This window comes from Camelus dromedarius, chromosome 10, assembly GCF_036321535.1.
Source record: "Camelus dromedarius isolate mCamDro1 chromosome 10, mCamDro1.pat, whole genome shotgun sequence".
Lineage (NCBI taxonomy): Eukaryota > Metazoa > Chordata > Mammalia > Artiodactyla > Camelidae > Camelus > Camelus dromedarius.
This window is the reverse complement of record NC_087445.1, coordinates 36047293-36075176: the sequence shown is the minus strand read 5'-3', so window position 1 is coordinate 36075176 and position 27884 is coordinate 36047293. Positions and strand designations below refer to the sequence as shown.

Below are 27884 nucleotides of genomic sequence, written 5' to 3'. Positions count from 1 at the left end.
TGTGCTGGTCACAGAGTCTTGGTCTCCATTGCTGCCTGAGGTCTGCGATGCCTCTGTGGCACTGTTTGATTAAATTCCAACAATAGCTGTCGCAGTCTTTCCCTGAGCACACCCCTCCCAGGCCCCTTGGCCATCTCTGTCTCTGAATCAAGTCTTTCCCAGGACCTACCTGCCCTAGATCCCATGAGGAGCCATGGTGTGGCATGAGAGGGGCCAGGATGTTTGCCCAGCTTGGACTGGGGAGCCCAGGGAGGTGGCAGCCACTTGTGCAGAACACTCTCAGCCATGACTTTTAACAAGCCAGCAGCTGTGCATGTCTCACAAGTGGAGTCTCAGTTTCTCCAGCTTTCCTGTCTGTCCCAGAGGTTCTCCCAGAAGCCGAGGGGGCTTGTCTCCTCCACATAGGACTCCAGGACTGGGACAGCCTGTCTGTGGCTCAGTCCCCAGGGCAAGAGTTTATCTCATCTCTCTTTTCCTCTTAGATCCCTCCCAAGGGTACAGGTCCTGACCTGATGCTTTTTCCCATCCTACCTAGTTACGTGGGAATCTTTCTTGCCGACTTGGTTTCTCACAGGAGTTCTTTTGCCAGTTTCCAGTTAGTTTTCCATGAGAATTGTTCCACATGTAGTTGTATTTTTGATATGTTTCTGGGGGAAGGTGAGCTCCGTATCCTCTTAGTTGCCATCTTGATCCTCCTGAGTGAGAATTTCTTCATCTTTGACTTTTGACAATTTAATTATAATGTGTCTTGCTACAGCTCTGTTCAGGTTCAGCCTATTTGGAATCCTTTGGACCTCATAGATTTGAATGTCCGTTTTTTTCTCCAGGTTTAGGAAGTTTTCAGCTGTTATTGCTTTAAATACACTTTTTTTTTCTTTTTTTAAAATATACCTTCTGTCTCATTTTCTTTCTCTTCTTGTGAGATTCTCATACTGTGAATACTGTTTTTTTTTAATTGTTTCTCATAAATCCCACAGGCTTTCTTCCTTCTTTATTCTTCTTTCTTTTTGCCGTTCTGACTGGATAATTTCAAATGCCCTTTCTTCCAGGTCACTATTTCTTTCCTCTGCATAGTTGAATCTGCTTTTGAAGCTATTTTTCAGCTCTAGGATTTCTTTTTTTTTTTTTTTAATGGTTTCTGTTTCTTTGTTGAACTTGTTTTGTTCATGCATTGCTTTTCTGATTGTGTTTAGTCGTTAGTATGTTGTTGCAGTTCACTAAACTTCCTTAAGAGTCCTAGTCTGTTCTATGTCTGACAGTTCGTAGATCTCCATTTCTATTGGAGCTTTATTAGCTTCCTTTGATGGTGTCGTGTTTACTTGATTTTGCATGGCCCTTGATTCCTTATGTTGGTATCTGTGCATTTGAGTAAGTGGTCTCCTCTTCCAGACCTTACAGGTTCACTTTGGTCCACAAGTCAGCCTAGTTTCAGTTTCTGGACACGTCAGCTGGTGACATCCTTGGGCAGGTGGGGCTTACTCTCTGGGACTGTTTTTGGGTGAGGCCCCTGCCTGAACTCTGAAGTGGGAGGGGGTGTCCCTGACTGAGACCAGTTGGATAGGACCACTGGGTTAGTTCCCTCCCCGAGCAAGGGTGTAGGATGGGCTCTGAAGTTGCTTGGATTCTCTGGTTGTATTACTAGATGACTGGCACTGGGTACTATACTCAGCAGTAGACGGGGCTATGAATTAGCTGCCCTGTCCTGGTTGGGCAGCAGGACAGGGCCCAGGGCATGTACAGCTCACTGGGGACCAAATTAGGGAAGACTGTGCATTGAAACCCCTGGCCAGATGAGGTTTTGTTCTGCAGACAAGGAGTGCCATGGGCTGTGCTTTCTGTTCACGTGCCACTGTAAGCTGGGCTGTGGGATGGGCCATGCAGCTTCTCATGTGCTGTGATTAGGTTCCCTAATCCAGTGAGCTGAGAAGGCTGTGTTCAGCAATGGGCAGGCCTATGACTTAGTTTCCATGCCTCCACAAGGTGGGGCTAACAGCTTCAAGGCAGCAAGGCTCTTTGTAGTTTTGACTCAAGAGGATCTGTGCCCCAAGTTTCCTGCCTGAATAGGGCCTCTTGCTGTGCTCTGAAGACTCAATTCTCCCTTGAAGAAGAACATCAGCTCTGCCTGCCATACTCTTTTCTCAGGCATTTCTGGGCAACGCAGCCTCTGGGTGTTCTTGCCAACCTTTTTGGTCAGATGGGACTAGGAGCTACGTGCAGCAATAGGCAGGGCTTTGACTCAGCTGCTCTGCATGAGTAGGGGCAGACTAGGCTCCAGGGTTGGCAAAGCCTGAATCAAAGCCTCTTTGTTTAAGGGCCTGAATCAGCCAGGCCTGTTTCCCACTGAATTCCCTTGTCAGATTGACCACCATGTTAGTTCTCCAGATGAGCACAGCAGCTGATTGGGACTAGGACTTGAGCATTGCAGGTAGGAACTGAGTTTGCCAAGATCTGAGTGCTGGTTGTTGCAAGCTCTGCCTCCTTCTCCATCATAATCAGATTCCCAGTGGTCAGGCCCCTAAGATTTCCCTGTAATACCTGCGAAACCATAGTGGGGAATTCCACGAAGTGCCCCACAACACTGGGGAAACCAGATGTCCATCCTGAGCTTTCTTTTCACAGTGGAAGAACTATAGGCTTGGGGAGATCTCTTGGTATGGTGCTGCACTGGCCTGGGGAAGGGACAGTGTTGTCGGCATGTGGCTGCTCTTCTTCCCTCTAATGTGGTTTGTTTTGGTCTCTGTGATATAGGGGTTGTTTCAGCCTCACTTCTGTATTCTTGAATTCTCTCAGTAGTGTCTTGTTAATGAATAGTTGTTAATCTTTGAGGGAGAGCAGAGTCAGAAACAACCTATGTCACTCTCTAAGATCTATCTTATTAGTATATGCACTTACTGCTGTAAATATCCCTATTAGAACTTTTCTTGAAACATTCCATAGATTTGAAATGTTGCGTCTCCATTTTCATTCATTTTGAGGTATTTTTTGATTTCCCTTTTGATCTCTTGTTTGACCCATTTGTTGTTCAGGACTAGATTTGCTACCTGTCCTCTTGTTGATTTCTAATTTCATACTATTGTGGTCAGAAAAGATAACTTAGTGTAATTTCAGTCTTCCTAAATTTACTGAAACTTGTTTTGTGTCCTATCATGTGATCTATTCTGGTGAATATTCAATGTGCACTTGAAAAGAATGTGTATTTTGCTGCTGTTGGAGGGGATGTTCTGTATAGGTCTTTTGGGTTTAGTTGGTGTAATACATGTTTTAAGTCCATTGTTTCCTCGTTGACCTTTTTGTTGGGATGATCTGTCCATTGCTGAAAGTGTGGTATTGAAGTCCCCTACTATTCCTGTATTGTAATCTGTTTCTTCCTTCAGACCTGTTAGTATTTGCCTAATATATTTATGTGCAACCATTTTGGGTGTGTACATATTTGTAATGGTTTTATTATCTTGATGAATTGACCCCTTTATCATTATGTAGTGACCTTCATGTGTCTTGTTATTTTTGGATAAAAGTCTATTTTGTCTGATATAAGTATAGTATCCCCCCCCCCTTTCTTTTGGTTTCCAGTTGCATGGAATATCTCTGTTCATTCCTTCACTTTGAGCCTATGTGTTGTCTTAAACTGAAGTGAGTCTCTTGTAAGCAGTATATAGTTGGGTCTTGTTTTCTTTCCTTTTTTTTTTTTTTAAGTCCATCTAGCTATCTGTGCCTTTTGATTGGTGAATTCAGCTCCATTTACATTTAGAGTAATTATTGATGTGTAAGGACTTACTAGTGCCATCTTAGATTGCATTCTGGTTGTTTTGTGTTTCTGTTGTTTTTTTCCCTCTTTGTTCCTGCCTACCTTTTGTAAATTTGTGATTTTCCATGATGATATGCTTTGTCTATCCCACCCCCCCACCTCCTTTTCCTTTTGTGAATCTATTCTAGATTTTTGCTTTGTGGTTACTATGAGACTTACATTAAAAATCTCATAGATAAAGCAGTTCATTTTCTGTTGATAGCGATTTATGTTTGATTACCTACAAAGACTATACCCTTTTACTTCCCCTTTTATATTTTTGATGTCACAATTACCTCTTTTATGTTGTGTATTCATTAAGCAGTTATAGTAGGTATATTTATTTTTAATACTCTTTTCCTTTAACTTGTAAAGTGGTTAACATTTTCATTTAAATGGTTAACAATCCTATTATAAAATTAGTTTTCTAAATATGATTGTATATTTTCACCTTTACCCATGTGTTCTATACTTTCCTATTTTAATGTCAGTGATTGCTGTCTTTTCATTTCAGCCTAAAGAACTCCTTCAGCATTTCTTGAAAGTCAGGGCTAGTGGTGGTGAACTCCCTCAGCTTTTGTTTGTACAAGAGTCTGTTTCCCCTTCATATCTGAGGGATAACTATATCTATTTGCCAAATAGAATATTCTTCATTGGCAGTTTTTTCTTGTAAGACTTTGAATATGTTTTATTCTCTCAGGAAATTTTTGCTGTAAGATTTCTGCTGAGAAATTTGTTGATGGCCTAATGGGATTTCTTTGTGGGTTACACTATCTTTCTCCCCTGGCTGCCATTAGGATTCTTTTTTTATCTTTGATTTTTGACAGTTTCATTAAAATGTGTCTTGGAGAAGGTCTTTTGGCATTGGGATTACAGGTCATCTATTAGCTGCGTGAACTTGTATGTCCAAGTCTTTCCCCGGGTTTGGGAAGTTCTCAGGTATTGTTTCTTTAAATCAGCTTTTACACCTTTCTTCCTCTTCTGGAACCCCAATTATTCTGATTTTTTCTTTGATGGAATCCCATAGATTATGTAGACTTTTCAGTTTTTCTGATAGGGTGGGGGTTGTTAAATTTTTTTTCCCATATATATTTTTATTGGCATATAGTCAGTTCACAATGTTGTGTCAGTTTCTGGGGTACAGCATAATGCTTCAGTCATACATGAACATACATACTCATTTTCATATTCTTTTTCACTGTTACTACAAGATATTAAATGTAGTTCCCTGTGCTATACAGTATCAACTTGTTTATCTATTTTATATATAGTAGTATCTGCAAATCTTAAACTCCCAGTTTATCCCTCCCCAACTCCTCCCACCCCCCCATAACCATAAGTTTGTTTACTATGTCTGTGAGTCTATTTCTGTTTCGTATATAAGTTCTTTGTCTTTTTTTTAGATTCCAGGTATAAGTGATATCATATGGTAATTTTTTTCTCTTTCTGCCTACTTAACTTAGAATGACAATCTCTAGGTCCACATATGTTGCTGCAAATGGCATCATTTTTTATGGCTGAGTAGTATTCCATTGTATAAATATACTACAATTTCTTTATCCAGTCATCTGTCGACGGACACTTAGGTTGTTTCCATGTCTTGGTTATTGTAAATAGTGCTGCTGTGAACATTGGGATGAATGTATCTTTTTTGAATTAAGGTTCCCTCTGGATATGTGCCCAGGAGTGGGATTGCTGGATCATATGGTAAGTCTATTTTTAGTCTTTTGAGGAATCTCCGTACTGTTTTCCATAACAGCTGCACCAAACTACATTCCCACCAACAGTGTAGGAGGGCTCCCTTTTCTCTACACCCTCTCCAGCATTTATTGTTTGTGGATTTTTGTATGATGGCCATTCTGACAGGTATGAGTTGATACCTCATTGTAGTTTTGATTTTCATTTCTCTGATATTTAGTGATATTGAGCATTTGTTCATGTGCTTATTGGCCATTTGTATATCTTCATTGGAGAATTGCTTGTTTATGTCTTCTGCCCATTTTTGGATTGGGTTGTTTGTTTTTTTTTTTTTGTTACTAAGTTGTATGAGCTGTTTATATATTCTGGAAATTAAACTCTTGTCATTCTCTCATTTTGTAAATATTTTCTCTCATTCTGTAGGTTGTCTTTTTGTTTTGCTTATGGTTTCCTTTGCTGTGCAAAAGCTTTTGAGTTTAATTAGGTCCCATTTGTTTATTTTTGCTCATATTTCTACTGCCTGGGTAGACTGCCCTAGAAGAACATTGCTGAGATTTATGTCAGATAATGTTTTGCCTATGTTTTCTTCTAAGAGGTTTATAGTATCTTGTGTTATGTTTAAGTCTTTAAGCCATTTTGAGTTTATTTTTGTGTATGGTGTGAGGGAGTGTTCTTCCTTCACTGATTTACTTGCTGCTGTCCAGTTTTCCCAACACCACTTCCTAAAGAGACTGTCTTTACTTCATTGTATGTTATTGTCTCCTTTGTCAAGGATTAACTGATCAAAAGTTTATAGGTTAATTTTTGGGCTCTGTATTCTATTCCATTGATTTATATGTCTGTTTTATGTATCAATACCATGCTATTTTCATTACTGTAGGTCTGTAGTATTGTCTGAAGTCTGGAAAGGTTAGTCTTCCAGCTTTGTTCTTTTTCTTCAGTATTGCTTTGGCAATTCTGGTTTTGTTTTTTTTTTTGTTTGTTTTTTTTTTGATTCCATATAAATTTTAGCATTATTTGTTCTAGTTCTGTGAAGAATGTCCTGGGTAACTTGATAGGAATTGCATTAAATCTGTGGTTTGCTTTGGAGTATGGTCATTTTAACAATATTGATTCTTCAATTCGAGAGCATGGAGTTTCTCTCCATTTCTTTAAATCATCTTTAATTTCCTTTATCAGTGTTTTATAATTCTTAGCATATAAGACTTTCACCTCTTTGGTTGAATTTTTAAAGGGCCTTTTTTTTTTTTTTAACTTTCCTTTCCTGACATTTCATTGTTAGTGTAAAGAAATGCAACCAATTTCTGCATGTTAATCTTACAGCCTGCAACCTGCTGAATTTGTTTATCAACTCTAGTAGTTTTTGTCTGGAGTCCTTAGGGCTTTCTATATATAGTTTCATGTCATCTACATATAGTGACAGTTTTACATCTTCCCTTCCAATTTGGATCTCTTTTATTTCTTTTTCTTGTCTGACTGCTATAACTAGGAATTCCAATACTATGTTGAATAGAGGCGTTGAGAGTGGGCATCCTTGTCTTGTTCCTGATTTTGGTGGGAAGGCTTTCAACTTTTCACTGTTCAATATTATATTGGCTGTGAGTTTGTCATAAATAACTTTTATTATGCTGAGAAATGTTCCCTCTGTACCCACTTCGGTAAGAGTTTTTTCATAAATGGGTGTTGAATTTTATCAAATGCTTTTTATGCATCTGTTGAGATAATCATGTGGTTTTTGTCCTTTTGCTGATGTGATGTATCACATTGATTTTGCATACGTTGAATCATCCTTGTGATCCTGGGATGAATCTGACTTGATGGTAGTGTATGATCTTTTTAATTTGTTGTTGGATTCAGTTTGCTAATATTTTTGCATCTATGTTCATCAAAGATGTTGGCCTGTAATTTTCTTTTTTGGTAGTGTCTTTGTCTGGTTTTGGTATCACAGTAATGGTAGCTTCATGGAATGAGTTTGGGAATGTTCCCTCCTCTACAGTCTTTTGGAAGAATTTGAGAAGGATTGGTATAAGTTCTTCTTTGTATGCTTGGTAGAATTCCCCAGTGAAGTCGTCTGGTCCTGGACTTTGGTTTGCAGGGAGTTTTTTAATTACAGATTCTATTTCATTTCTAGTAATTGGGAATGAGAAGTTCTGAAAAATTTCACGGCCTATGCATCTCTCTTTGTGCAACAGATTCATTCTGAGTAGAGAACAGAGTCGTGGTAGAATCAGAGATGGGTGGGCACAAGCACGCAGCATCAGTGGGAGGGATTTGCCTACTTGGAGTGGTGTGTTGTGCAGCTTGAATTGGTGTTTATCTCTGCTCCCTCTTAAAGCTACCCTAAAATGACAGTAAAATGAGAAAAATATGTAAAGCCACAAGTCCCAAGAGACAGGAAATGGCAGCAGAGGAGAACCAAATTTTGGAAGACCAAAGTGGTGCCTGGCTGTGGTAGACATCATTGTGCCCCTCCCCCATTGGTATTGCCAGTTGTCCTCTTCTTTCAGGCACAGGGAGGACGGCCCCGTGCCCCCTCATCCCTGGAGGCTGGGTAAGGCCAGTGAAATGGCAGCAGCGAGGTGTGCTGTTACTTTTGGGCGGGAGCAACTCAGTGCAGCCTCTTCCCCTAAAGCCTCAGGTTAAGATGACAGTGTCACCAGATGGCAGAGCCTTTATCATTGTGGGTCCCAAGTGACCGTGATGAGCAGGGCTCCCTGCTGACCCTGTGGACATACAGTGTGAGAGAGGAATCAACCTTTTGTTGTTTTAACCCTTAGGGATTTGGGGTGGTTGTTGCCGCAGCATAGCCTGATCGATTCTGACCAATACACTGATGGAGTTTCTATTTTCCCTACTCTGCCAGGTGTCTGTGGGGATTTGTGCTCCAAGAAAGGCTAAGGAATTTGAGACACCAGATAACCTCAGATGGCAGAAGTGTGGCTGAAAAAGAAAAGGATTGTTTGAAGGTCTGTCATGGGAAAAATTAGATTCCAAATCCCTTCTCCAGCTACTCCCCCCACCCCCACAGAAGCAGGGAGATTTACTATAAAGAAGAGGTGAACCAGAGAAGGGCTGGAACTGGGGACACTAGCCACAGCTGGAAATGGGGAGGAGAGGTGCCTTGTGGAACACAGACAGGGTGGGTCCACTAAGCAGTGAGACTCAGAAGGCCTTGGAGCGCTTAGCTGTAAGGCTTAGAACCCACCCACCTCCACCCCACGGGAAACTAGAGTATTCCTCTCTGAGGGGTACACAGTGGCCCATGAGAAGATACCCACAGTTACTCATGTTTGGGGGTTTTCCAGCATAAAACCTGGGTCCCCACCTGATTACCCCCCAGTGAGGGTTATTGCCACTGGTAGATCTTCCAGGGGCTTTTTGGGGACCCACTGCTAAGTATAAGTGGACATCCAAGGATCACCGAACATTTGAAGAACATCTAACATGAGAGACAAAGACACACAAAAAAAAAAACAAATGGAAAAGGAACTTGGAGAAATCAAGGTTGTGCTAAGAGCAGGAAGAAACTACATTGATATCCTTAGAAAGGTAGGAGGAGATAGGGGAGCCATTAAAAAAAAAAGAACATTCTGAAAAATTTTAATTAAAAAAATGACAGCAAGAATTTTAAAAATTCTTCAATAGGCAGGTTAGAAGATAAAGTGGAGGAAATCTTCAAGGAAGGGCAGTTAAGGCAAAGGATGGAAAGAAGTTGGAACATAGATAAAATGGAGAAATTAGAAAGACTGTTTCCTAGAACCAAAGGGCCTGAGTTTCCTGATTAAAAGATTCCAGTGGGTACCTAGAATAATGAAGTCAAAAAGACCCACAGAAATTCCAGAACCAAAGGGAGAAAGAAGACCCTCCAGGCTTTCAGAGAGGTGAAAACAGGTCACAAGCTATCAGGAATCACAGTGGTTGGTGGCCTCCTGAAAAGCCACACTGGAGACTGGGAGGCCTGCACCCAGTCTAACTTCCAATTAAGTGTGACGGTGGAGTAAAGAACTTCCCAGTTATGCAGGGTCCCAGAAAATGTACCTCCCAGGCACCTTTCCCAGATAGCTCCTGGGGGATTGCTCCCCACAATAGGAGCATCAGTCTAAAGAAAGAAGATGGGAGATCTGGGAAACGGGACCTAACATGGGAAAGAGACAAAGGGACTCCCCAGGGTGATGGGGAAGGAGACCCCAGATGACAGCTGTGTCGATGGACAAGGCAGCAGCCAGTCCATGGTGGACCAGAGCTTGGAGGGCTCCAGGTAGGAGGTTTCCAGAAAGAATAGAAGTGAGAGATTTCCTAATATGTTCATACTGAGAGGGATCTCACATTGTTTTAGAGAGTTTGGCATAAATTATTGATCAGTACACAGAAAACTAAGCAAATGAAAAAACAATTCAGTTATTTATCTCACTAAAAACAATTATTGTGCAGGCAAGAAGTGCGATAACACAATGCGTGTGTCTCAGCAGGGGAGAGCCTGTACAGTCTGCAGAATGCAAACAACCGAATATTGATTCAGCCAAAGATAGCAGTGTGGAGAGGCTAAGGGAAGGCAGAGTATAGAAGAGGTGAATCCGAGTCTTTTATAGTCAAAGCCAGGAAATCATGTCTGCAATTGAAAAATCAAGGTGAGGTGGTGTAAACACGCTTTTTATAAATATGGAAGTAAATACCAGAAGAAATACTAAAAGGGGCCCATAAATTGGGGAGAAGTAGGGAGAAGGACTTTGGTTTTTGCCATAAGTCATATAGCATGACTTTTAAAATGATATTCATGTGTTCTTTTGCATTAAATTAAAAGAGTTGAAATTGTTACTCAGAGATTACTCACCATACAAAGAGATTATCTCAACCTTACTGTTTTCTTGAAAAAAAATAGAAAGACAAACACTTCTGTATATTATATGCACAGTTTATAGAAACTGTGTTACCTGGTGAGTTAAATGTTCTAAGTTTTTCATTTTAATTTCATGCTGTGCTTATGTATGTACTAAGCACACACACTGCCACTGATAGCACACACAGAAGAGTAAAGAGGTAAAAAGTAGGTCAAAGCGAGGGCTGTGTTTCTTACAATGAAGAACCCTAATTGGTAAGTGGATTTGCATCTCAACAGCGACTCTCAACCTGAAGAGTTCAGGAGCTGCCGGCTTGATAATGGGCTTAGAGTTTGGAAGCCACTGAACATGTGTGGGAAGGACGGCAGCCCAGATACTAATGGCTGCAGACGGAGTGATGCTTGCTGAGGGTCAGAGTGGATGTGTTGCTTTCTCCTCGGGTTTATGTACTTATTTAGGTTAATGGTCTGTACTTTTAAAATGAAATGTTTCCAAGATGCCTCTGTTGTGCCCGTGATGGCCCATTCTGCAGCTGAGGGTCAGCAGTAAATTGCCACATCCCTGCCAATGGGGAGTGACGCTTTAAATAACAGGACGCCACTGTCAATAGCCAAAAAAAATCAATTTTCCTATGAACTATGAGGACCTTATGTCACCGGGGTAAATTTTTTAAAGACAGATTGATCTAACTGTTACAATTGGAAAATGAAAAAGCTTGACTTGGAAGTCCCTTTTGGAGAGAGAATACATAATTCATTTCAATCCTAAAAAAAAACAAAAGGAGGTAGGAGTCTGTGTACTTTTGCTCTCTCCCTCTGGATATGAAGTTTTTCTCACTACTTTAACTCACCTTTTGAGTTCTATTTGTCAATTCAGCTCCAGGCCAGCCCTGTTTACAGGGCCAGGCAGGTGTCTCCCCACGGACATCAGACCATCACTGTATTGGAATCCCTGGTGCAACTGGTCTGATGATCTGCACAGCGGAAGGCAAGGTCTCCAGTTACTCTGTGCTCCCTGGGATGAAAATAAGTGATGGGGAAGGATGATTTTTTTCAACCCCCAGACTCCAATTTTTTCTCTGGACCTGACCCTACTCCCAAGAGGAATTTTTTTCAACGTTTTAATAGATCGTCTCACTAGTCATTGTACGTGTGAAACTGTGCCAAAAAATATAGGAAAAGCAACAGGGAAGGAAATGGATGATTGAGCCAGAGAGCATTTTGTTGTCACTTTCCAGATAGAAACGCAGCACACAGGGCCACAGTTCGGGTGTCTGAGATGCTTGCTTAATAAGTTGGAGCTCAGGAAACTTCCCGGGAGGCTTTAGAAAAATTGTATCAGTCTCCCCCACTGTGCAGTCTTGATATTTTCTGGGTGTGGACTAGGGCTGTATAGGGGAGGAAGGGGAGGTGCAAGGAGAGGAGCAGATAAATCGTAGATAATTGAATTACATGTGTAACCTGATTAAATCGTGGGCCTGTGTAGTCCTGGGGAGTTATGAAATGTGATTTATCTATAAACGTGATCATCCTCAAAGTGGTAAATACTCCCATTACAGGTGTAACTGATGTGTTCTTAATGCAAAAATGTAGGTTGTCAATCCACTTTCTTTGAAACACAGTTTTCATCGGCCACTATATTGAGAGCGGCCATAGCGAGGATGTTGCTATATTTCGACAAAAGCCACCTCACTCTCCTGAAGAGTCCCGCTGGCATTTTCTTGCTCCTGCTGTTTCCCGCAGTGAGACAACAGGCACTCAGCTGCCCGCTTGGCGTGCCTGGTTGACCTCTTTAGTTGGTCAGACCCTGCCAGTGAACACCAAAAACTAAGGCTGGAAATGGATTGAAGGAGGTTTGGAGCTGGGCTGGGCATTGTGGCCTCAGTTTTGCAGATGAAATAGCTGAAAATACCTGGGATATGGGATCCAGCAGCCTTGGCCCACCAGTCACAATCTTTGACACATTTCACAGCTTTAGAGGGCAAGTCATCCTGGGTGAGAGACAAAGAGACTCCCCCACGAAGTAATTTCCTCATGTAAATTTCTGGTATGACTAGGCAGACCCCACCGGACTGAGACTAAATGGCTCCTTTGACATCTAAGGACGCTGCCACCCCCCACCCAGCATTGGCATATTCATTGACCTTATGCTTACCAATTCTAAATCTACTTCTGTTTATCCAGACTTGCCTCTATTCCACACCGGCTCTGACCTCTGTCCAGATCTCATTCCCATTCAATGCTGTCAGGGCCCCATTCTTTAAATAGATTGCAGGATTCCAGACTTTCTGATTAGACTCTCTGAAGGTTGGGTCTTACCATTGGTATTTCTGAGGCCCAATCAAAATTGGTATCTACCGACTTAAACTGTGAACTACAGTTTAGCACTTGATTCCTTGCTATCTTATTTTCTACTTGTCTCACGTGCATTAGCCTGTTACCTCTAAAAGTCACTGTCAGTCTATTGAAGGCATAGTGGCTTATCTTCCTCTTGTAACTCTCAGAGCAAGTCACACAAAGTTGATGCTCAGTATTTGTTATTCATAAATCTCTACCTACAGTCGACCTGCAGTGTTTACCTTGAGTTGGTCATCTGCTTTCTTCCTCGGCTTCAGTTTCCTCATCTGTAGTGTAAGTTACCAGATTTATTTCCCAGGATGACCATGTGAGAAAATGGTTTTGTAGATACTGAGTTCCTCTATGGAGATGTGACATTATAGTTACAAGTTTGCATTAGTTGCCTTAGGCCAAAGCTCACTTAGCATTTAGGGTTGGTCCATGGCAGACTGTGAATTAGAGGAGCTGGCTGTAGCTCCCTCCCTCCGACCACGTCCTCCCGGCTGCTGTTACTCTTCTGCTTCCCCCAGCGCTCCGATCCCTGCCACGCCCTCACTGTGCTGCCCATCCGGGTCAGGCACTCCGAGTGACCTGAGGTCTCCACTCTCACCTTAAACAGCACCGTATCAATTTTTTTCCTCTCCCAGGGCTGGTCTGATTAAGTCAAACTAAACTGCTAATTAGTGATAATAGTAATTATGCACCACCCCCTTTAGATAACATTTACCTGTGTTGGCATCCCCAGTTCCACAGACCAGTTGGTGAAAGGATTTTGAGGCAGGAAACCATTTCAGCACTAACACTTAGAAACCAGCCAGTCGCCTGCTAGAAGGAGATATTTGACAAAATTCTAGGAAGTGAGGGCTTAATGTTAACACCTGCCCTGGTCATGTGTGCTTTTGTGCCCACTTTTTAAAATTTTTTTGGAGAAAGATGATGTAATGAGGGTGGAGAAGCACATTGGCCTTATTTGGGCCTTGATTTCCTTGACGTCACCTACTCCCTGTTCTCTCCTTTTCCCTCTGCCCCGAATTCAGCATCAGCCTACATGGATTTTTCCTCTCTCTCTCTCTTTTTTTTTTTTTAACTGTTGCTAGGAAACCACTGACCAAGGTCAAGTGTACATGCTAATTCATTAAGGCTTGTTAGCAGCATGTTAGCCTGTGACCTTGTGGTTGCTTTGTCAAGCTTACAAAGGCAGGGGAAAAGAACTGTTTTTTGCTGCCAGAGAATTTTTGTTTTCATGAAGGATTCCTGTGAAGGTTCTCTGAGAGGCCCTTTTGCCAGTCCGGCACCTGCTCAGGGAACTCTGGCCAGCCATAGTTGTTCCAGGATGTGGATGCAAGGGATGGAGTTGAAATGGGATCTGCAGGTAGATGGACTTTAGAATGAATATGTGTTCTTTTGGGGCCTGATTTCCTCCAGTGGATCAGTTCGTAGCTGGAATGTGATGTATTCCAGGGCGGGGGGCAGGGAGGAGGGTTTTCCTAGGAGAGTCAGCTCCATTCTGTGTCCTTTTGTGGCCTGAAAAGGACTAGACCCCAAGCATCCTTAACTCAGGGTGTTCTCCTGGCCTGCTCTGGAAGAGTGTGTGTGTGTGTGTGCATGTGTATATATGCACACGCACACACACACATACATCCCAGTATTGGCTCTAAAACCAATTTTGTTCTATATATGGTTCATGCTGTGTATAAAAAGAGGCCTGGCAGGCCCTCTGGGTTAACATCCCAGAAGCTTATCCAAAAGCATAACTTAAGAACCAAGGGATCTGCTGTCAGGACAGCAAAAATGAGCTCCAGTGTATTTTGCCAAGTAGACCTCAGACACTGATAGGAAACCTATCCTTAGACAAGTGAATGATACCCAAGGAATTAACGTGCTCTTAGCTGTCTGTCATGCAAAGTGCCAGAAGGTGATCGGGTTATTACAGTTGTTCCCCTGCTAACACTTTGGAATTAACAGTGCATGAGCTGGGCACAGGGCACTGTCTGTGAGGAAGAAACAGGGCCTGGCGCATAGCCACACTGCTCTTCATTTTGTCAGTGAACCAGAGAGAGTTGTGACTACTGTGTCTAGTCACAAATTGAAAGTCTGTCTCTCAATGTATCATCCACTCATTTAACAAATATTTTCAAGTTCCTCCTGTAGATCAGGCACCGTGCAAGACACCAGGGTGTAGCCACAGAGATGCCCGCTCTGGCTGAAACAAGACACGGGCCCTGCCTGTGTGGAGTTTATCATCTCTTCTAGGCTAGTTCTCTGTTGAGGCCTCAACCAGCCCTGCAAGTCTCCTCTGCTCTTGAGGCTTTCCTCTGAAGCCTTCTTTAGTGTCTTAGCTATCTATGGCTGTGTAACAAATTGACCCAAAACTTAGTGGCGAAAAACAAGCCACCCTGGTGATCTCACAGTTTCTATGGTCAAGAATCTGGCATGGCTTAGCTGGTCCTCCGCTTTGGGGCCTCTCAGAGGCTGCAGTCGAGGCACCAGCAACCTGTAATCGTCCTAAGGATCTGCTAGGGGAAACCCTGCTCCCAGGCTTGCGTGCTTGCTGGCAGGTTTCAGCTCTTCATGGGCTGTTGACTGAGGGCCTCAGTTCCCAACTGACTCTTGGCCAGAGGCCCCCTAGGTTCTTTGCCATGTGGACACTCTCCTCCACGGCAGCCTGTGTTAATAAAGTGTGCCAGACGAGAAGGCCAGTGAGTCTGATCGCAGTGGGGAAGTCAGCCTTTTGTAACCTAATCACAGAGTGATGTTTTATCGACTTTGCTGTATTTTATTGTTTAGAGGAAGTCACTAGCCCACGCCCCCTCCCCAGGGAGGGAATTACAAGAGGGTCTGAATACCAGGAGGGTTGGGATGACAGGCCATTCGAGAAGCCTGCTAGCCACATGCAGTGTCTGTCTTTACCTGTTGCTAGCAAAGAGCCATTGGGCTTAAAACCCGAGGATACAGCAGCTGCTGGCCTCTTACGCCTACTCCCAGGCTGCCCCAACTCCTAGGCTGTGTTTAGTTGTCTGGCTGGGAATAGGGCAGATCTACAGATCGTGGCAGCTCAAGTGGTAAAAAGTGGGCTGAGGGTGCGAGCCAGCACAGGGAAGAGGCAGGCAGCTGCGAGGGGAAGGCTGGGGCTCAGGAGGGCCTGTGGAAATGGGAAGAAGGAGGGGTTGACCTGAAGGAACATGCCTTCCACATGGATTCTTCCTTAGTAGAAGGAATTGAGCTTGATTCTCCAGGGACTGCCAGGGCCAAAGAATTTGGTGTGAAGCTTCCTTTCTAAGCTACGGCAGAGGCTTCAGCCACTGTGCTGATGATCCCCCTGGACTTTGGGGTGGGGGCAGCCTGAACCACCAGGCATGTTGCCTTCAACTCTGGCAGCTTCATTTGGGGCTCCAGACCCTCTCCAGTTGACCCAGCGTGTTAACACGAGTGCTGTCCTTGCTCTGTATGCTGTGACACAAAAAGGTTAAGGGGTATCGTTGGAGCCGAGAGCACAGGCCTCGAGGCTGGACTGTGTCCTGACCTCTCCTCGGGTGTGCAGGGTGGACCCGCTTCTGTAGGCTCCCATCTCAACCATCATCTTGTTGTGGGGGCCGTTTTCCGTCGCGGGTGTTGTCCATTATTGATGAGGCATGGAGAAGGCAGTGGTGAATAATTAAGCAGGTTTCAGGTGCAGATTGAACATTAAAGGGAAGGAAAGAATGCAAAGAGGAGAGCCAGGGGAAGAATTCTGAATTCTGTTGCACCAGCAGAACACAGTGTATAGAGGCTTTCTGTGACTTTCCAGAAGATTCTGGGTTTGTTTGTTTGTTTTCCAGTTTGCCTGATGATTTTAAGTCTTAGGTGTGATGGTGGTTCTCCAGTTAATAACTGAAAAAATTACAGGCTTTCCATAGCAGCAGTGAAGATTCTGATGGCTTCAGCCTGAGTGGTTCATGAATCAAGCCAGAGCAATTTTTAAGAGTGATGATGGGGAAAGTGGCTTTACTCGTGAGCCGGGGAGAGTTAAGTGGTAGGGGGTATTCAGTCTGGACACTTGAGACTCAACACCCAGAGATTTTCTATCTTGTAAATAATTGATGGAAAGAAGTGTTTTTGAGAGATGCCCAGTGCTGTAAATTAGGAAGGATACCTCTTGCATTGCTCACCATTTGGAAAAAGGCCTCCCAGAACGTCACAGACAGCCACAGGAATTGCATCAGATGGACCTGGATTATAGTAGGTGCAGTCTGGCTGCCGGCAGAGTGGTCAGAAGCACAAGAACAAGCAAAGAGGGAGAGAGAAGTGCCCGAGGACCCCCGCTCTCTGACCTGGCCTGCAGAGTTGGCCACAGCACAGGAAACTGTATCCTAGCATGGGTGGGTTTTCCAGATTGTTCGGGTCCTTTGCTTCTCTTTTTCCTACCTTTTGACCCTACACAGCTCATCAGGTGGACTCAGAGACCTGTTAGCGTGTCTGCTAAAGGCTTTGGTGGAAAGAAAGCTGAAGCTGTTTGTTAGGATGAGTGTCCTGAATGTTCTGTGCCTTTTCATCTTTCATGCACCCATGTCTGCCCCCATTGCCAGGGCTGGTTGAGAGGTAGATTGGCTCTGGGAGGTCTCTCTGTCTCCTGTCTTCAGCCATCAGAACTACCCTGCCCAGCTCTGTTTCCATTAGTTTCCTCCATCTCAGTTCCACTGTATTTGTCTTGACCTTCCTGAGGACAAGTGGACATGGTCCAGCTCTTGAACCCAATTTGGGATTACCTATTGCTTTGGATCAAACCATGCTGGTCCTGGGGGCAGCTTCTTAGTGTGTTTGTGTAGCTGGCTTTCTCTAACCCCCTTATTCAGGTTTCAGTGCAAAGTGTTGGAGCACAAGGATGTTGAGCAAATGTGAAGAGGTGCTGAGGGTCCATTTTCAGCATCCTGGGCCCCCAGAGACCCAGGCCTGGCTCGGCACAGTGTTCTCTAAGCCCTCTGCATGTGCCCGGGTGCGCTCTGACGCAGGTTCTGAGAGAGCCTCTTTTTTCCACCTCCTGCCCCTTCCTTCCACAGCAGCTGGATGCTTTTTTCACAGGTTCTTTAAACGTAGCAGAGTTTAGAGTGTGTGAAAGTTTCTGGTAGCACCTCAGAACCAAGCTTATTTTCCCCAGAAATAGTAGGTGTCACTGCTCAAAGGGGTGGGCCAGCCCCTTCTCAGAAACATCAGGTGATGGTGCTCCACCAGGATGCATGACTGCCTGGGCCATTGGGCATCGAGGGGTTAATGCAGATGAGTCAGACGCCCCAGGAGGTGGTCGCATCTCCTGTTACTGGTTGCATTATTGACTCGGGCATCTAACACCACTGGAAACAATCCACCAGACAGGCACTGAGGTCAGGAGTTAGTCTCAGCTCACAAGTGGATACACGAGAGCTGGTCTTGCCACCCAAGGAGCGTTCGTAAAGATGGAGAATTTTTGGATGTACCAATTTGAGTGTCACAAGGATGAGGTAAGTGGATTCCCGGGCTTCAAAATTACGTTTGCTGCTTTGCTCTTGGTTTTCTTCTCCTAGTCCTGTCAGATTGTAAGTCCTCTGCATTTCCCTTGATAGTAGGAGTAAGTGAACAGAGCAGGAATAGGAATAAGATGGGAGGAAATGTCATCAGGTTAGCCTGTTGCTTACAAGTCCAAGATGACCTGAAAGGAGAAAAGGCTGTTTGATCACTTAGAAAGATGCACTCTTGGCTTCCTCTCTGTCTGCGTTGCATTGTTATTCTGTGTCCTAATACATGAGTTACTCTGGGCACTGTAGCCTCTCATTCTGTGCTCTGTGTTGTCTTTTGTTTCCAGGATGCTTATGAAAATGGAGATTAGTGCTTTGCACATTAGGAACCGCTTTACTAATAGATGAGCTCATGGGCATAATGGCCCCTGTACAGTGCCTGGCACACAGTCATCCCTCGGCAAATGGTAGCTGTTCCTGTTCTTAGCAGATAAAGTGTTATTGCAGCAAATAGTGTGCTCTTAGCGCTTAGTCTGCGTCTCTTAATACAAACTAAAAGTGGCTTTGGTTTTCCTCTTCCCAAGCTCAGGTTCAGTGTGGCCTGAGGATGACAGTGCAGTAGGCCCGTTGGGGAGTGTGTGGACCTAATGGAGAGATGAATTATAGGCGCCCTTGTTTGTCCATCACAAGTTGTGGTACATTTTAGATTCATGCAGTGAAGCTCCTTCAGAGGGAACAGATAACATCCGTTTATAGATCAGCTTTATCAGAAGGCAAGTTATCCCACCTTGCAGGGGTGACTGTGGTTGGTAGTTAACTAGTCAGTGTTTTTTTTTTTTTTTCTTTTTTTACCTTTGAGGACGTGGTTTCAGAAGCTTAGAGCTCTTTAGATGGTGATAAAACGAGTGATCCATGTGGTCCCCCGACGATGAAAGCAGCCTCCATCTGAGGAGGTGGCCGCAGTGCAAGGCTCATTCTGAGCTCCAAGCTGTGCTGGTCTTCCCACAACAGCCTTGCCATGGCTTTAACAGACTTGGGATGGGGAATGGGAGCACTTTCCCTGTGGGAAAAGAGAATGGAAACAGTATTCTAACAGACAGTTCTCTCAGAATGTTCCGTTGGTATTAATTGAATCCATTATAAATGTGTATATAAAACACTTCATTAGGCCCAAGCTATTATCATTTTAATGACATAATTATGCCCTTACAATGCCTGTGTTAACTTTCCTGCTTTGCCACATTAAGGAAGTACAAATGTGCGTTGCTATTATCGTTTGAACTGAGAGTGAGTAATTACGGATTTCTTTGGCAGTTTCTTTTCAAGAAGCACAAACATGTCTTGGAGCAAGAAAAAACTAATCATATATTTGGGTTTTTAAAAAAAATAATTCTAACATGGACTAGGTTAATGTAAAACACCTTAGATCACCGAGGGAAACAATGTACATTTATTTGAGAGAAAAGAGAAGGCTAGATAAACCAATTTGCATTGTGAAAAAGCTGTCTGAGGCCACTGGAGGGACAGAAGCCCCACCCAGCCCCCGAAACGGTTTAACAGGAGAACCAAAGCGTGTGCTGTGGCCTGGCCTAGATCGCCACCCCTTTCAAAGTCTATGTCGGAAAGGGAATGGAACCTGAGTGTTCAGGCCGGACAGGAATTGAATGACCAAATGCTTGATGACAGTCTATGAAATGCCACATTTGAGAACACTTGTTCCTCCTGTGTCCACAAGACTCTTGTCATCATCTGAGGATGCAGATATGCAAGCAGTATCTGCTGAAGGGAGACAGACCATGATCCAGAGTCAGTGGCAAGAACCCCGAGCGACACATGGGCACCAGCATCCCTGTGAGCACACAGTGAAGTGCTGCACGTGTCCAGAAACTACTCTGTCTCTGAGCCTTTTCCCTTTTCGTATTTGCTTTTGTCCTCTGATACCAAGAACTGGTGTCCATGCAGCCTTCCATAGAGTCAACACATTCACTGAACTCCTGTTGTGTATTTTATGGGGAACCCTGTATTAAGCGCCTGAAGAAGAAAATGGAAATTAACCATAAATCCTGCCTTTGTGGTGCTTATTAAAATATTGTAATTAAATGTTACCCAATAATTTTATAAAATATAAGGGAAAAAGTGATGCACCATAAGAATGGCCCAGATCAAATATAAGCAATTCTCATAGGAGAGGGATTCCTTTCCCTGAGAGTATTGGAAAGTCTTCATGAAAGAGGTGACATTTGAAATGGGCCTTTGGAGAGTCGTGGGCACATGGAGTTCAGACAAGAACATGAACAAAGGCATGGAGCAGAAACTCATAGGTTATGCACAGGGAACAGAAAGGAGTGCAGTGTGGCTTGACGATAGAGAACAGGAACTGGAAGGGGGGGAAGGTGGTAAAGAAATTAAGGCCAAACCTTGGATGTCTTCAGTGGCAAGGCGAAGAGTCTAAGATTTATTCTTTAAGCAAAAAGAAACCACTAAAGTTTTTTAACTGAAGAATGACTTGCTCAGAGCTTGTTAAAACTGTGTTTAAAAATGAGAGTGGAGCGGTAGAGGGCATAGCTCAGTGGTAGATCGTGTGCTTGGCATGCACAGGGTCCTGGGTTCAATCCCCAGTGTCTCCGCTAAGGGGAAAAAAATTAAAATTAAAAAAAATTTTAAAAGAAAGTAAACAGGTATTTAATGAGAGGTCTCTGGTTGTCCTTGTCGGTTTGGGCTGCTGTAACATGATACCATAGAGCAGGTATTAACAACAAACTTATTTCTCACAGTTCTGGAGCCTGGGAAATCGGAGATCAGGGTGCGCGCATGGTCAGCCTCTGATGTTTGCGGTTGGCCATCATCTTGCTGTGTCCTCACAGTGTGGGGAGCACAGAAAGAAGCAGCAAATCTCTCTTGTGAGGGCACTAATCCCATCATGAGAGCGCCACCCTCAGAACCTAATTACCTCCCACCTCCTGATACCACCCCACTGAGGCCTAGGGCTTCAGCATAAATGTTTGAGGGGACACAACCCCTAACATTGGTGAAGGAGGGTCGTGAGTTCTTAGTGTTCAAATCACAGGTAGTATGTTGGCTGCTTGGTGACTTAAAAAAAAAAAAAAACCCAAACACCTTATGCTCAGGTTCTGAGCATTGCTCCATATAGTTGAAATTACTAAATAACTCATTCCCAGGTAGACTTAGTAAAAGTGTATTTGAAGGAATTATTTCTCCTACCCCTCGTTGCAGTGAATGTTCTATTGCTGAGTTCCCTTGGAGGAAGTGGATCTCCGTGTCCTGGGGCTCGTCGAGGTGGCTGGGGTCTTTCACCAGGTGTCCTAAACAGCGGGGGCTTTCGGTGTGTCACGGTCCCTCGTGCGCTGCGTTGTCAGTTACCACTAGAGCAGTGCACGTCACGAGATTCTCTTCTGTAAGTCAGTCACCGTAATGGCGTCATCAGCCCTCACATGGCAACAGGCTGCCTTGAATGGGAGATGGTGGGAGTGCCAGAAATTGCACACAGCCATCCTGTGCCCCGCAGTCATAGCCAGTAATGAGCTATTCTGACCAATGTACCAGTAAGACTCTTGGGGCTTATCAATTAATTTAAAGTCTTTGTGGTAGGATTTTTGTAGAGCCTTCTGTGTGCTTTTTAATTTTATCCATGAATAAAATTTTAATAAGGAAGAAAATAAGACAAGATGAAGAAAACATCCCCGTGGGTGTGTGTTGTCCTTGTGAACACTCTCCCATAGGGGTGGAATAACTGTTATCACCGTTAGACTCTTAAAAGACACGCCAAATATTTGTTGAGTGCTTTGTGCACGCCCAGGCGCTGAGCTGACCCCGTGTGTGCATTGTCAGGGATTAATCCTCGTGTCAGCCCCGGGAGGTAGGTCATAACTGTTTTCCGCAGCTACTAGAATCAGAGAGGATGAGAATGTGCTCAAGGTCAGAGCCGTTAAGTGGTGAAGCCAAAATTCACACTCAGGTCTGCCACGGGCTGGGGCGTGAGCACTTAACCGCTTCAGCATCCTGAAAACCTTAGTTAGAATTTTACTTCTGCTACAATATAAAATTAAAATGTAAGTCTGTTTCAAAGGAGAAATGTAACCTGTGTTCTCTGTAATCACCTATGCTTTTTTTTTAATTCATATTTTTTAATTAAAGTGTAGTCATTTTACAATGTTAATTTCAAGTGTACAGCAAAGCAGATGATCAACTATGCTTTTGAAGATGGGCCCTAATATTGGAAAGCCAGATCATGGTGGCTTTGAAAACTAGACCCAGTGTCTTAGGGATTGATAAGTTGTTTTTTTTTTTTAAAACCTCTGCCAACCAGCAGGCTTTTTTATTCAGAACCTTGTAAGTCCTGGGCACTGTGGCAGGAAAGGCTTGTTTCTTCTCCACTGGGAGCCTTCTCTGACCCAGGTGGTCTCTCCTCCCTCCTGCTCGTGCCTGTTACAGCAGCTGGCATGTGACATTTTAACCGCAGAAGGGGTGGAGGGTGTGGGAGGGGTGTTCCAAAGGATCCCTGTGTAAGTGTATCTTCAAAAGCCTCCTTAAAATTAATTCACTTACAGCAAAGACCAAAGTTGCAAAGTGAGTATGGGAAGAAGGGAATTTGATTAGAACTTTGAAAAACAATACTGAAAAATTACAAACGTAAGCTTAGTTTATCTTTTGATTAACATGATGTCAATTATAGTATGCTCTGCGAATTCTTAAGAGAAGTGTTGATTTGGGGAGTTGTAGTTCTCAAAAAAAAAAAAAGCCATTGAATCATATAGTAGAAGAGCTGCCTTCAATTCACAGGTGACTTGTGCAGCATGCTCAGAAATGGTCCTTTCAGTCATAAAGAGGATCGTTTCAGCAAAAATACTTAGATTCTTTTCCCAAGGGCCTCTCTTCATTATCGGATGTTCCAATCATGCTATTCTGAAGCACCTCTGGCAGCCGTTATCCTACCATTTTTCTCTGAATTGTTAACTGGTGTAACTTCCCTGCTCTTCAGTGGTCCATACCTGGTTTGAGCCGTTCTCCAGCTTTGCCACCTTCAACTTCTTGAAATTCTCCTTTTTAGTTACTTATTTTTACAGGACTTGCACTTTTACTCTGCATTGCATTTGCTGTTTTATTTTTGGTTTTGCCTAGAAACACCAGATGGTCCCAACAGTCAACAGAGACCAACTGACAAAGACTTGGACCAGATAGATGCCTGTGTCTGGGGAGGGGATTAGCATCTGGGGATGCTAGGGACTGCTACAGTGGACGCTAACCTTGTGAGTGGTTGTTTTTATGTTATGGTGACTTCTGTTTTCCCCTAGCACTCAGACAAGACACTAGTTACAGAGGACACTGTGCGTGTGTTTATGAGTCTATCTGCCCTGCTAAACCAAGAGCCCCTTGGGCACAGCCAGGGCTCAGGGCTTCCCCAGACACTAAATGAGTAAACGCCCAGGTCATTGGTGTCTTTTGGCTGTGATTCCTCCAAAAGTCTTTCAAGATCCCTGTGCAAAGCATAGCTTTGCTCTCGGTCCTGCTCAGTCTAGGGCCTTTCCGAAAAGAACGCAGTCCATTTGGAAAGAGCCAGGGGCCCCTTGACCCATGGCCTTGGGATGTTCTCAGTGTCATCCTGTCAACTTTTCTGGGTGGTAATCTTTTCTTTGAGCAGATGTCCAAGGATCAAAGAGGCTTAAGGGAAAGGAAAGGGCAAAAATGATAACCCCTCCCTCCTTTAGATCTTTCAGTTCAGTTCAGGAAATCATTCTTAAGTGCCTAGAATGTGCTGCTTCAGTGAGGACAACGGGCCAGTGACGCAAGAGGAAAATACCCTCCGGGCAGAGTAGGCAAAGTTTGTCACCAAGTGGGTCCCCAGTGACTGGTCCCTGCCCTGCTCTTGAGCTCCTCTCTCCTTTCCCTGCAGAGTTGGGCTTCCCTCCCTCCCTCTGTCTCCAGTACCTTCCAGCTCTTCCCTATCCCATCCCATCCTGCTGCATGAATACCATCCAGTTTTCATGATTCAGCTAAAGCAGTTCCTTCCCGATGTAGCACTGCTGAAACACACCCCTCCCCCTCCTATGGAATCCATCCCTCCCAACCCCGTGTCCCTAGGTATGAAGGTATGAATTAATATCCTAGCCGCCTGCCCCGGCACTGAATTCACATGTCTGCCTCCTCCCATTATCTGGAAAGGGGTGAAGGACAGGACCACAACATCTCTTGCCTCTTGGGCCCAGTGCTAGGAACATAAGGAGGCACTGAAATGTCTGTTAAGGAATAAATGAATGATAATTACTTGTGCACTGCATTTCTCCTTTCCAAGCATATCCCAAAAGTTCGGTGAGCTATTTGTCTCACCCCTACCACCAGCAGTACTGTGTTTGCCCCTAGGAGATGGGCAGTTGGATGTTAAATGAATGATCGGCTTTCCCTTGGGATGCTTTTGTCTCCTTAGGCCTAAGGACAGGACTCTCCATCTCTTGTCCTGACACTGAAGAGCCTAAGTCTTAAGACTGAGAGCTTTGCTTTGTGGAACCCCAGGGCGGTGGCTATAAATTTAGATCATAGCTGTGAAGCGTCTGCTAGAACATAGTCTGCTGAAGACAAACTGTTGAGCTTAGAAGACCTCCTGTAATTACCGGAGCAGGGAGTTGGGGAGTCACCTTTGAACACTACCTCCTTGTAGGTGCGCCATGTGGCACGTACCTTTGTGAATTTCCAAGCCCACATTTGCTTCCCACCTTTTGGTCTCATTTGCCTAAAATTGAATATCCATCTAGCAACCCAGAAGGCATGAGACTCCAGACAGAAATACGTAATGATAGTTTTTACTTTTTTCGTCGTATTTCATTGGTTAAACTTTGCCTCCAGTACCTTCTTTGAAAGTAAAAAGTATTAGCCAACTTCTGGTTTCTCTCCACTTCTGAGAATATAACAAGGCAGAAGTTGGGAGTAAGGGGCAGAGGGCTTTTAAAGCAGACATTTGCGGTGAGTTGACATGAACACCTTTGTCTGGGCTCCGTGGAGGCTTTGTCTGCTCTGAAAGCATTTGTCCACCTTGACTTTGTCAGCAATGGTGTGGTGAGGAGCAGGCTTCCACCAGGTGAGGTTCTCTCATTTGGGGACAGCTTTCTGCTTCAGATGAGCTTTGCTGAAGCGAAGGTCAGAATCTTCATCGGCAAAGACCGTTTCTGCATTTCGGAATGCAGATGTAACGTTCTACACATAACGGTGTCGGGGTCCTATATCAGAAAGAAGCTTCCCATTGACCACGAAAAACAATGTAAGAGAGTAGTTATTGACTGCTTTCCATGCAAGTGGGAAAACATGGTAAGGCTGGAAACCACACTGACATCATTTATTCAGTAAACAATTACTGGGTGCCTACTGCTTATGAGACCCAAGGCTAGGCATTTGGATTAAAAAGATGAGTAAGACAAGAGCCCAGCCAGAGAGCTCTTGGGCGAGGGGAGGCATACAGAGAAACAGATCATTATAAAAGCCTGGCACGTGCTGCCATCACGGGTGAACAGAACCTTGGATAGAGTCTGAGAAAGCTTCAGCAAGATGAGTGCTTTGAAAGGAGAGAATGAGGAAGAACTCTCTAGATGGAGGTCACTAACTGCATGTGCAAATAGAAGGAAGCACGGGGGCTTCATTTGCAAGCAGAAGGCTAGAGCATGAGTGTCTGAGGGCAGGTGGTCCCTGATAAAGACTCCCATGAGAGGCTCGGTGACAGCAGTGCCCACCGAAGTCACATTTGTGCATCTTGCTTGGTGTCCCATGGCGGGCGCCCGGCTCTGGTCACTGACCCTTAATGCGGGGTCTGATCTACGTCGTCTGCGTCCCAGCCTGCTCTCCAGATAACCTGTCTCTCACATCATCCAGAGATGACCTGGTGCCTGTGATGTTGCAAAGACTCCATTTTTAAATTTGCAACAGAAAATAATTAGAGAAATAGGCTCTATGGGATTCTTTGCGAGTGTTTTTAATGAAGCTGATACATGGACCTCAAACCAAGCAATTAAAGAAAAAGCAGCTGCACTAGCTTCCCCAGGGACTAGACCTTAAAAGTCTTTGTGACAGAGAAAATTACTTGGGGAAAAAATAGACATAAATATCTAAGGAAGCTCTTCAGATTTGAAAAACTGGAAAAATGTAAAGGTATTAAATTCTTATGAAGACTTCACTAGATTAATTTTGGTGGGGGTGGGGTAATTCGGTTTATTTATTTGTTTTTAGTGGAGGTACTAGGGATTGAACCCAGGACCTCGTGTATGCTAAGCGTGCGCTCTCCCATCGAGCTATACCCCCCGACCCACTACATTAATTTTGAGAAGGCCAGACATGGAGCTAACTCAGCAAGTGCCCACCAGCTCTCTTGGGTGCCCAGTGAAAAATTCTGTGCGTTTCTTTTTAAAGGCATGCGGGGCTCCTTCCTTGCATCCAGGGACCATGGGTCTTGGGTATTTTATGTCTGATGTTACCCTAACACTCGTCCTCTTGGTTTAACTGCAGAGCAGCTGAGTTTTGCTTTTGAATGCTCAAGAGACTCCTTAGTCCTCACCTCCCTGCCCAGAATCAGGTATATGGGCTTGTGGGAAACAAATCCAGGCCTCACAGCAATAGGCTGGGACAGTATGATGTCCGTGTGAATAATAATGCTGCGTTTCACCACATCATCTTTACAGTTTCCTCCATGTCAGACTTTTAGGGAAAGATGTATTTTTTTTTAATGATTTCACACAGTGCTCTCTGAGGTCCCGCTTGTGCATTAATGTGCACCCACCCCTCCTCAGCACCACCACTTCGTGGAACATTCTCCCTTCCCCTGCAGAGGTATTTTACTGTATCTCTGTGCCTCTCCCCTGGGGCCCAGTCTCCAGAGAGCAGAAGCAGATTCAGGCTACTACCGGTACGATTTTCTTTCTTGCCCAGGACGTACATCTCCTCATTCACATCCCCATGTGTCCTCAGAGAGACATCCTTGCGTGGGTTCGGTTTTGTGCCTTCTGGCAGACATCACCAACGAACTGTGAGGTGGTGCGTTCTTGCTCTCAGAAGACCATCACTACAGAATTCTCAAGCATCCCTGTGGGTCACCTGAAGATTCTCTTCATCCCCCAGATTTCAGGAGCACACAGAGTTGTTTGGTAATCGGCCAGGGACAGTTTTCAGTGCCCGCATTAATCTCACCCCTGTGCTTGTTTTCATTCTTTGGTGGCTCAGTCGGCAGGGATTTACGGGCCCTGCCCTGGCGCTTCATACCCGTTCCTGCAGGGTCTGCACAGCGAGCCCGAGCCCTCCACCTGGGGCAGCAGCACACCCGATGGGGACTGTGCTTTCCAAACCTTTTCTAAGCCTTATTTTTAAATATATCATTTAACAAAGAATTTTTTTAACTCTTCTAAGAGCAGTCAAGATAACGCCGTTTGGATGCTGAAATATCTCGTGTGTTTTCAGTGACCAGCAGATTAAACCAGACAAAATAATTGAAATCTGAACCGACTAGGAAAACGCAGGTGATGTGGTCTCCAGTCATCAAGATCAGGCCCAGCTACCTCTTTAAAAATTCATGTTTTAATTTTTCAGGTAATCTTGGGCAGGTGATTTTATAAGACATTAACGGTACCCCAAGGGTTTGAATCCTTCAATAAGAAAAAATGTTTTAAAAACAAACATTTGAGTATCACTGTTAGCTTTATTCATCCAGGGCTTTAAGTTTGATATTCAGCTTCTGCTGTGTTCAAACACTTGGCCAGGGGTAGTGGTG

The 27884-nt window shown here is 44.1% G+C and overlaps 1 protein-coding gene across 6 annotated transcripts in view; it reads left to right on the top strand.

Moving 5' to 3' along the window:
- APBA1 (amyloid beta precursor protein binding family A member 1) overlaps positions 1-27884 on the top strand; it is a 210642-nt gene that overhangs the window by 145355 nt on the left and 37403 nt on the right. The gene's annotated exons all lie outside the window — the stretch shown is intronic.